This window comes from Rutidosis leptorrhynchoides, chromosome 3, assembly GCF_046630445.1.
Source record: "Rutidosis leptorrhynchoides isolate AG116_Rl617_1_P2 chromosome 3, CSIRO_AGI_Rlap_v1, whole genome shotgun sequence".
Classification (NCBI taxonomy): Eukaryota; Viridiplantae; Streptophyta; class Magnoliopsida; order Asterales; family Asteraceae; genus Rutidosis; species Rutidosis leptorrhynchoides.
The window spans coordinates 168,834,399-168,845,353 of record NC_092335.1 but is presented as its reverse complement, the minus strand read 5'-3'; positions in this window follow the sequence as shown (position 1 = coordinate 168,845,353).

Below are 10,955 nucleotides of genomic sequence, written 5' to 3'. Positions count from 1 at the left end.
AACGAGATATGAACGAAATTTGTCAACTAAACACATGTTCTATATCTATATGATATTCGAAACGAGACATATATGTAACGATTATTGTTGTAACGACATTTAAATGTATATATATCATATTAAGATAAAGTAATATATCATAATATCATGATAATATAATAATTTAATATCTCATTAGATATAATAAACATTGGGTTAACAACATTTAACAAGATCGTTAACTTAAAGGTTTCAAATCAACATTTACATGTAACGACTAACGATGACTTAACGACTCAGTTAAAATGTATATACATGTAGTGTTTTAATATGTATTCATACACTTTTGAAAGACTTCAAGACACTTATAAAAATACTTCTACTTAACAAAAATGCTTACAATTACATCCTCGTTCAGTTTCATCAATAATTCTACTCGTATGCACCCGTATTCGTACTCGTACAATACACAGCTTTTAGATGTATGTACTATTGGTATATACACTCCAATGATCAGCTCTTAGCAGCCCATGTGAGTTACCTAACACATGTGGGAACCATCATTTGGAAACTAGCATGAAATATCTCATAAAATTAAAAAAATATGAGTAATCATTCATGACTTATTTACATGAAAACAAAATTACACATCCTTTATATCTAATCCATATACCAACGACCAAAAACACCTACAAACACTTTCATTCTTCAATTTTCTTCATCTAAGTAATCTCTCTCAAGTTCCATCTTCAAGTTCTAAGTGTTCTTCATAAATTCTATAAGTTCTAGTTTCATAAAATCAAGAATACTTCCAAGTTTGCTAGCTTACTTCCAATCTTGTAAAGTGATCATCCAACTTCAAGAAATCTTTCTTATTTACAGTAAGATATCTTTGTAATACAAGGTAATACTCATATTCAAACTTTGATTCAATTTCTATAACTATAACAATCTTATTTCGAGTGGAAATCTTACTTGAACTTGTTTTCGTGTCATGATTCTGCTTCAAGAACTTTCAAGCCATCCAAGGATCCTTTGAAGCTAGATCTATTTTTCTCATTTCTAGTAGGTTTATCCACAAAACCTAAGGTAGTAATAATGTTCATAACATCATTCGATTCATATATATAAAACTACCTTATTCGAAGGTTTAAACTTGAAATCACTAGAACATAGTTTAGTTAATTCTATACTTGTTCACAAACAAAAGTTAATCCTTCTAACTTGACTTTTAAAATCAACTAAACACATGTTCTATATCTATATGATATTCTAACTTAATGATTTAAAACCGGAAAACACGAAAAACACCGTAAAACCGGATATACGCCGTTGTAGTAACACCGCGGGCTGTTTTGGGTTAGTTAATTAAAAACTATGATAAACTTTGATTTAAAAGTTGTTCTTCTTGGAAAATGATTTTTCTTATGAACATGAAACTATATCCAAAAATCATGGTTAAACTTAAAGTGGAAGTATGTTTTCCAAAATGGTCATCTAGACGTCGTTCTTTCGACTGAAATGACTACCTTTACAAAAATGACTTGTAACCTGTAATTCCGACTATAAACTTATACTTTTTCTGTATATATTCATAAACTTAAGTTCAATATGAAACCATAGCAATTGGATTCACTCAAAACGGATTTAAAACGAAGAAGTTATGGGTAAAACAAGATTGGTTATTTTTGCTTGTTGTAGCTATGTGAAAATTGGTAACAAATCTATATTAATCATATCCTAGCTAACTTCTATTGTATTATACATGTATTCTAATATATTATGTAATCTTAGGATACCATAGACACGTATGTAAATGTTTTAACATATCATATCGACCCATCTATACATATTATTTGGAACAACCATAGACACTCTATATGCAGTAATGTTGGAGTTAGCTATACAGGGTTGAGTTGATTCCAAAAATATATATAGTTTGAGTTGTGATCTAGCCTGAGACGTGTATACACTGGGTCGTGGATTGATTCAAGATAATATATATCGATTTATTTCTGTACATCTAATTATGGACAACTAGTTGTAGGTTACTAACAAGGACAGCTAACTTAATAAACTTAAAACAGTAAAACGTATTAAAAATGTTGTAAATATATTTTGAACATACTTTGATATATATATGTACATATTTGTTATAGGTTCGTGAATCGACCAGTGGCCAAGTCTTACTTCCCGATGAAGTAAAAATTTGTGAAAGTGAGTTATAGTCCCACTTTTAAAATCTAATATTTTGGGATGAGAATACATGAAGTTTTATAAATGTTTTACGAAATAGACATAAGTAAATGAAACTACATTATATGGGTGAATGATCGAAGCCAAATATGCCCCTTTTGCTTGGTAGCCTAAGAAGTAAACCGGTATACTAATTGACGCAAATCCTTAAGATAGATCTATTGGGCCTAACGAACCCCATCCAAAGTACCGGATACTTTAGTACTTCGAATTCATTTTTATCATGTCCGAATGATTTCCTGGAATGATAGGGGATATTCTTATATGCATCTTGTTAATGTCGGTTACCAGGTGTTCACCATATGAATGATTTTTATCTCTATGTATGGGATGTATATTGAAATATGAAATCTTGTGGTCTATTATTATGATTTGATAATATATAGGTTAGACCTATAACTCACCAACATTTTTATTGATGTTTTAAGCATGTTTATTCTCAGGTGATTATTAAGAGCTTCCGCTGTTGCATACTAAAATAAGGACAAGATTTAGAGTCCATGCTTGTATGATATTATGTAAAAACTGCATTCAAGAAACTTATTTTTGATGTAATATATTTTATTGTAAACCATTATGTAATGGTCGTGTGTAAACGGTATATTTTACATTATCATTATTTGATAATCTACGTAATGCTTTTTAAACCTTTATAGATAAAATAAAGGTTATGGTTGTTTTAAAAATGAATGCAGTCTTTGAAAAACATCTCATATAGAGGTCAAAACCTCGTGATGAAATCAATTAATATGGAACGTTTATAATCAATATGAACGGGACATTTCATCACTGAAGACTGAAAAGTCAACCATGAAAACTTTCATGCATTCTTCTATCATGTCGTGAAAAATCGTCATCATGCACCTTTGAAAGGTTGCAGGGGCGTTGCTGTAGTGACCCGAACTTTTCCATGTTTATATATATTAATTGAGATTGATATTTACATGATTAAATGTTTCCAACATGTTAAGCAATCAAACTTGTTAAGACTTGATTAATTGAAATATGTTTCATATAGACAATTGACCACCCAAGTTGACCGGTGATTCACGAACGTTAAAACTTGTAAAAACTATATGATGACATATATATGTATATATATATATATATATATATATATATATATATATATATATATATATATATATATATATATATATATATATATATATATATATATATATATATATAGTTAACATGATACTATGATAAGTAAACATATCATTAAGTATATTAACAATGAACTACATATGTAAAAACAAGACTACTAACTTAATGATTTTTAAACGAGACATATATGTAACGATTATCGTTGTAAAGACATTTAATGTATATATATATCATATTAAGAGATATTCATACATGATAATATCATGATAATATAATAATTTAAAATCTCATTTGATATTATAAACATTGGGTTAACAACATTTAACAAGATCGTCAACCTAAAGGTTTTAAAACAACACTTACATGTAACGACTAACGATGACTTAACGACTCAGTTAAAATGTATATACATGTAGTGTTTTAATATGTATTCATACACTTTTGAAAGACTTCAATACAATTATCAAAATACTTCTACTTAACAAAAATGCTTACAATTACATCCTCGTTCAGTTTCATCAACAATTCTACTCGTATGCACCCGTGTTTGTACTCGTACAATACACAGCTTTTAGATGTATGTACTATTGGTATATACACTCCAATGATCAGCTCTTAGCAGCCCATGTGAGTCATCTAACACATGTGGGAACCATCATTTGGCAACTAGCATGAAATATCTCATAAAATTACAAAAATATGAGTAATCATTCATGACTTATTTACATGAAAACAAAATTACATATCCTTTATATCTAATCCATACACCAACGACCAAAAACACCTACAAACACTTTCATTCTTCAATTTTATTCATCTAATTTATCTCTCTCAAGTTCTATCTTCAAGTTCTAAGTGTTCTTCATAAATTCTACAAGTTCTAGTTACATAAAATCAAGAATACTTTCAAGTTTGCTAGCTCACTTCCAATCTTGTAAGGTGATCATCCAACCTCAAGAAATCTTTGTTTCTTACAGTAGGTTATCATTATAATACAAGGTAATAATCATATTCAAACTTTGGTTCAATTTCTATAACTATGACAATCTTATTTCAAGTGATGATCTTACTTGAACTTGTTTTCGTGTCATGATTCTGCTTCAAGAACTTCGAGCCATCCAAGGATCCGTTGAAGCTAGATCCATTTTTCTCTTTTCCAGTAGGTTTATCCAAGGAACTTAAGGTAGTAATGATGTTCATAACATCATTCGATTCATACATATAAAGCTATCTTATTCGAAGGTTTAAACTTGTAATCACTAGAACATAGTTTAATTAATTCTAAACTTGTTCGCAAACAAAAGTTAATCCTTCTAACTTGACTTTTAAAATCAACTAAACACATGTTCTATATCTATATGATATGCTAACTTAATGATTTAAAACCTGGAAACACGAAAAACACCGTAAAACCGGATTTACGCCGTCGTAGTAACATCGTGGGCTGTTTTGGGTTAGTTAATTAAAAACTATGATAAACTTTGATTTAAAAGTTGTTATTCTGAGAAAATGATTTTTATTATGAACATGAAACTATATCCAAAAATTATGGTTAAACTCAAAGTGGAAGTATGTTTTCTAAAATGGTCATCTAGACGTCGTTCTTTCGACTGAAATGACTACCTTTACAAAAACGACTTGTAACTTATTTTTCCAACTATAAACCTATACTTTTTCTGTTTAGATTCATAAAATAGAGTTCAATATGAAACCATAGCAATTTGATTCACTCAAAACGGATTTAAAATGCAGAAGTTATGGGTAAAACAAGATTGGATAATTTTTCTCATTTTAGCTACGTGAAAATTGGTAACAAATCTATTCCAACCATAACTTAATCAACTTGCATTGTATATTATGTAATCTTGAGATACCATAGACACTTGTACAATGTTTTGACCTATCATGTCGACACATCTGTATATATTTCGGAACAACCATAGACACTCTATATGTGAATGTTGGAGTTAGCTATACAGGGTTGAGGTTGATTCCAAAATATATATAGTTTGAGTTGTGATCAATACTGAGATACGTATACACTGGGTCGTGGATTGATTCAAGATAATATTTATCGATTTATTTCTGTACATCTAACTGTAGACAACTAGTTGTAGGTTACTAACGAGGACAGCTGACTTAATAAACTTAAAACATCAAAATATATTAAAAGTGTTGTAAATATATTTTGAACATACTTTGATATATATGTATATATTGTTATAGGTTCGTGAATCAACCAGTGGCCAAGTCTTACTTCCCGACGAAGTAAAAATCTGTGAAGGTGAGTTATAGTCCCACTTTTAAAATCTAATATTTTTGGGATGAGAATACATGCAGATTTTATAAATGATTTACAAAATAGACACAAGTACGTGAAACTACATTCTATGGTTGAATTATCGAAATCGAATATGCCCCTTTTTATTAAGTCTGGTAATCTAAGAATTAGGGAACAGACACCCTAATTGACGCGAATCCTAAAGATAGATCTATTGGGCCTAACAAACCCCATCCAAAGTACCGGATGCTTTAGTACTTCGAAATTTATATCATATCCGAAGGGTGTCCCGGAATGATGGGGATATTCTTATATATGCATCTTGTTAATGTCGGTTACCAGGTGTTCACCATATGAATGATTTTTATCTCTATGTATGGGATGTGTATTGAAATATGAAATCTTGTGGTCTATTATTATGATTTGATATATATATAGGTTAAACCTATAACTCACCAACATTTTTGTTGACGTTTTAAGCATGTTTATTCTCAGGTGATTATTAAGAACTTCCGCTGTCGCATACTTAAATAAGGACGAGATTTGGAGTCCATGCTTGTATGATATTGTGTAAAAACTGCATTCAAAAAACTTATTTTGTTGTAACATATTTGTATTGTAAACCATTATGTAATGGTCGTGTGTAAACAGGATATTTTAGATTATCATTATTTGATAATCTACGTAAAGCTTTTTAAACCTTTATTGATGAAATAAAGGTTATGGTTTGTTTTAAAATGAATGCAGTCTTTGAAAAACGTCTCATATAGAGGTCAAAACCTCGCAACGAAATCAATTAATATGGAACGTTTTTAATCAATAAGAACGGGACATTTCAGTTGGTATCCGAGCGTTGGTCTTAGAGAACCAGAATTTTGCATTAGTGTGTTGTTAGGATGCATTAGTGAGTCTGGACTTCGACCGTGTTTACTTGAAAAATGATTGCTTAACAAATTTTGTTGGAAACTATATATTTTTAACATGTGAATATTATGTGATATATTAATCTCTTAACGCGTTTGATATTATGTGATAGATGTCTACCTCTAGAACAAGTCCCATTGACTCACCTAACAATAATGAAGAGTCAAATGTAAATTGGAATGATTCGTGGACTGATTCACAAGTTCCCGAAGAGGAACCGGAAGAAGAGTCGGAACCGGAAGAAGAATCGGAACCGGAAGAAGAATCGGAACCGGATGAAGAAATAGAACCGGTGGGGGAAATAATAAAACGGTTAAGTAAAAGAAAATCCTCCGCCAACCGACTAAGGTTAATTATGGTCAATGGTGTTTCCGCCAAGGAAGCAAAATATTGGGAGGATTACCAATTCTCCGATGAATCGGATTCCGACGAGAATTCCGATGATGTTATAGAAATTACCCCAACTGAATTTAAAAAGGCAAAAGAAAATAATAAGGGAAAGGGCATAAAAATAGAGAAATCTAATTCCAACCCCGATGAACTTTATATGTATCGTCAACCCCCGAAGTCCTTAAGTTGTAACAATGACCCGGGAACCTCTAAACCACCAGGTTTTTCTAAACCAATGTGGAAAACGACGGCTCGTATTAGGGGAACATCATATATCCCTAGAAACTTGGAAAAACGAACCAAAACCGAAGAAGAAGAAACAAGCGAGTAGGAATAAGATAGTTGTATTCGTGTGGTGTAATATATGTAATATAGTGTGCTTATGCTTTATGATATATGTAAAAATTGCTTGTATTAATAAGTATTTTTTTTATGAATCTAACTCTTGTCTATTTTACAGTATAAAAACACAAAATGGATAGACAACCCAATATTTTAAGAGACCTACCCGGAGACATGATTGATGAAATCTTGTCTAGAGTCGGTCAGAATTCTTCGGCACAACTATTTAAGGCGAGATCAGTTTGTAAGACATTCGAAGAACATTCCAAGAATGCCTTGGTTTATAAAAGGCTTGCGTTCGAAAGATGGGGGATATCACATTGGGAAATCCATAAGTTACGATGTGTTTACTTTGACGCATATATTGCGGGGAACCCAAATGCTATTTTACGCAATGGGTTAAGAAATTATTTTGACTCAATATATCCGAATATTGAACTTCGTGATTTAGAAAAAGCGGCTAACATGCAACATAAAGAAGCATGTTATGCTTACGGATTAGTAATGTTCGCTTCTCACCAAAGTGAGAACAAGAACATCGGGCTACAACTATTAAACAAAACGTTCCCACAAGTGACGGAGTCGGTAATTGGGGTAAGAAATGAGGTTTTTAGATTGTTACGGGACTGTTGGACATTACGTAACCCTCGTCCCTTTGACGACGTTACAACACGCTGTCTTATCAACGGCCATAACGGTTATGTTCTACAAGACCAAGGATGGGAAGTAATCCTAGTAAAACCAGAATGCATGACTTGTTTCTGGACGTATGAATTACGTGTCTTTATTGCCTTTGCTGAACGACTTGTGTACTAGCTAGAATTATCTTCACAACCATCTTGTATCAAATTTATTGTGTGCTATATTTCATGCTATATGTAAAATAAGCGGTATTGTAAGTTTATAAAATATTGTGTAAAAGTTTGAACGCGAAATATTATTATAATCAGTTTTTCATATAGAATTGTAGTAGTTGAATTGTATATTAGCTACTAAGTATGAACTTAACGGGTAGGTACTACCCAAATTCAAACTTATAAAACGCTAATATGAAGAAAAAGTTTTTATAAATGAGTTCATATTATGCTACGAAATACTATTAACTACTCTTAATATTCTGTATGATTAACTTGTTCCATTTGACTATTTTGAAGGAAATGGCACCGACTACTCGACACACCGTGAATATGAATGAAGAGGAATTCCGTACTTTTCTAGCTTCAAACATTGCCGCAGTACAGGCTGCGCTACATACCAACAATAACCTTGGATCTAGCAGTACAGGAAATCGTGTAGGATGCACCTACAAAGAATTCACTGCCTGCAAACCTTTGGAATTTGATGGAACCGAAGGACCGATCGGATTGAAACGGTGGACCGAGAAGGTTGAATCGGTGTTTGCCATAAGTAAGTGTACTGAAGAGGACAAAGTGAAGTACGCTACGCATACCTTCATAGGTTCTGCGTTAACATGGTGGAATACCTATCTAGAGCAAGTGGGACAAGACGATGCGTACGCACTACCGTGGTCAGCATTCAAGCACTTGATGAACGAGAAGTACCGTCCCAGAACCGAGGTCAATAAGCTCATGACAGAACTTAGAGGGTTACGAACCCAAGGATTTGATATTACCACGTATGAAAGATGATTCACAGAATTGTGCCTATTGTGTCCGGGAGCATTCGAAGATGAGGAAGAGAAGATCGACGCGTTTGTGAAAGGATTACCGTAAAGAATCCAAGAAGATATAAGTTCACACGAGCCCACCTCCATACAACAGGCATGTAGAATGGCTCACAAACTAGTGAACCAGATTGAAGAAAGAATTAAAGAACAGACTGCTGAAGAGGCCAATGTGAAGCAAGTCAAAAGAAAGTGGGAGGAAAACGGTGATAAGAATCACCAATACAACAACAACAGCAATTACAACAATAATCGCAACAATTATCCCAACAATCGCAACATCAATTGCAACTACAACAAACGGCCCAACAACAACAACAATAACAACAACAACAACTACAACAATCATCCCAACAACAATAATAACCGCAACAACAACAACAATCAGAAGCAGCTATTCCAAAGGTGTGAAAAGTATCACTCGGGGTTCTGCACCAAATTTTGCAACAAGTGTAAAAGAAATGGTCATAGCGCGGCGAAGTGTGAGGTCTACGGACCAGGGGTTAACAGAACGAAAGGAACAAATGGTGTCGGAACGAGTAATGGCGGAGCAAGTAGTGTCGGAGCAAGTTATGCCAATGTAGTTTGTTATAAATGTGGAAAACCGGGCCACATTATTAGAAATTGCCCGAACCAGGAGAACACGAATGGACAAGGCCGCGAAAGAGTTTTCAATATTAATGCGGCAGAGGCACAGGAAGACCCGGAGCTTGTTACGGGTACGTTTCTAATTGACAATAAATCTGCTTACGTTTTATTTGATTCGGGTGCGGATAGAAGCTATATGAGTAGAGATTTTTGTGCTAAATTAAGCTGTCCATTGACACCGTTGGATAGTAAATTTTTACTCGAATTAGAAAACGGTAAATTAATTTCAGCAGATAATATATGCCGGAATCGAGAAATTAAACTGGGTAGCGAAATATTTAAGATTGATTTGATACCAGTAGAGTTAGGGAGTTTTGATGTAATATTTGGCATGGACTGGCTGAAGAAGGTGAAAGCAGAAATCGTATGTTATAAAAATGAAATTCGCATTGTACGAGAAGAAGGAGAACCCTTAATGGTGTACGGAGAAAAGGGCAACATGAAGCTACATCTTATTAGTAATTTGAAGGCACAAAAACTAATAAGAAAAGGTTGCTATGCTGTTCTAGCACACGTCGAGAAAGTACAAACTGAAGAAAAGAGCATCAATGATGTTTCCGTCGTAAAAGAATTTCCCGATGTATTTCTAAAAGAATTACCTGGACTACCTCCACATCGATCCGTTGAATTTCAAATAGATCTTGTACCAGGAGCTGCACCAATAGCTCGTGCTCCTTACAGACTCGCACCCAGCGATATGAAAGAACTGCAAAGCCAATTACAAGAACTTTTAGAGCGTGGTTTCATTCGACCAAGCACATCACCGTGGGGAGCTCCTATTTTGTTTGTCAAGAAGAAAGATGGTACATTCAGGTTGTGTATCGACTACCGAGAGTTGAACAAACTTACCATCAAGAACCGCTACCCACTACCGAGAATCGACGACTTATTTGATCAACCTCAAGGCTCGTCTGTTTATTCAAAGATTGACTTACGTTCCGGGTATCATCAAATGCGGGTGAAAGGAGGATGATATTCCAAAAACTGCTTTTAGGACGCGTTATGGTCATTACGAGTTTATGGTTATGCCGTTTGGATTGACTAACGCACCATCTATGTTCATGGACCTTATGAACCGAGTGTGTGGGCCATATCTTGACAAGTTTTTCATTGTTTTCATCGATGACATACTTATTTACTCAAAGAATGATCAAGAGCACAAAGAACATTTGAGAAAAGTGCTAGAAGTATTGAGGAAAGAAAAACTGTACGCTAAGTTTTCAAAGTGTGCATTTTGGTTGGAAGAAGTTCAATTCCTCGGTCACATAGTGAACAAAGAAGGTATTAAGGTGGATCCGGCAAAGATAGAAACTGTTGAAAAGTGGGAAACCCCAAAAACTC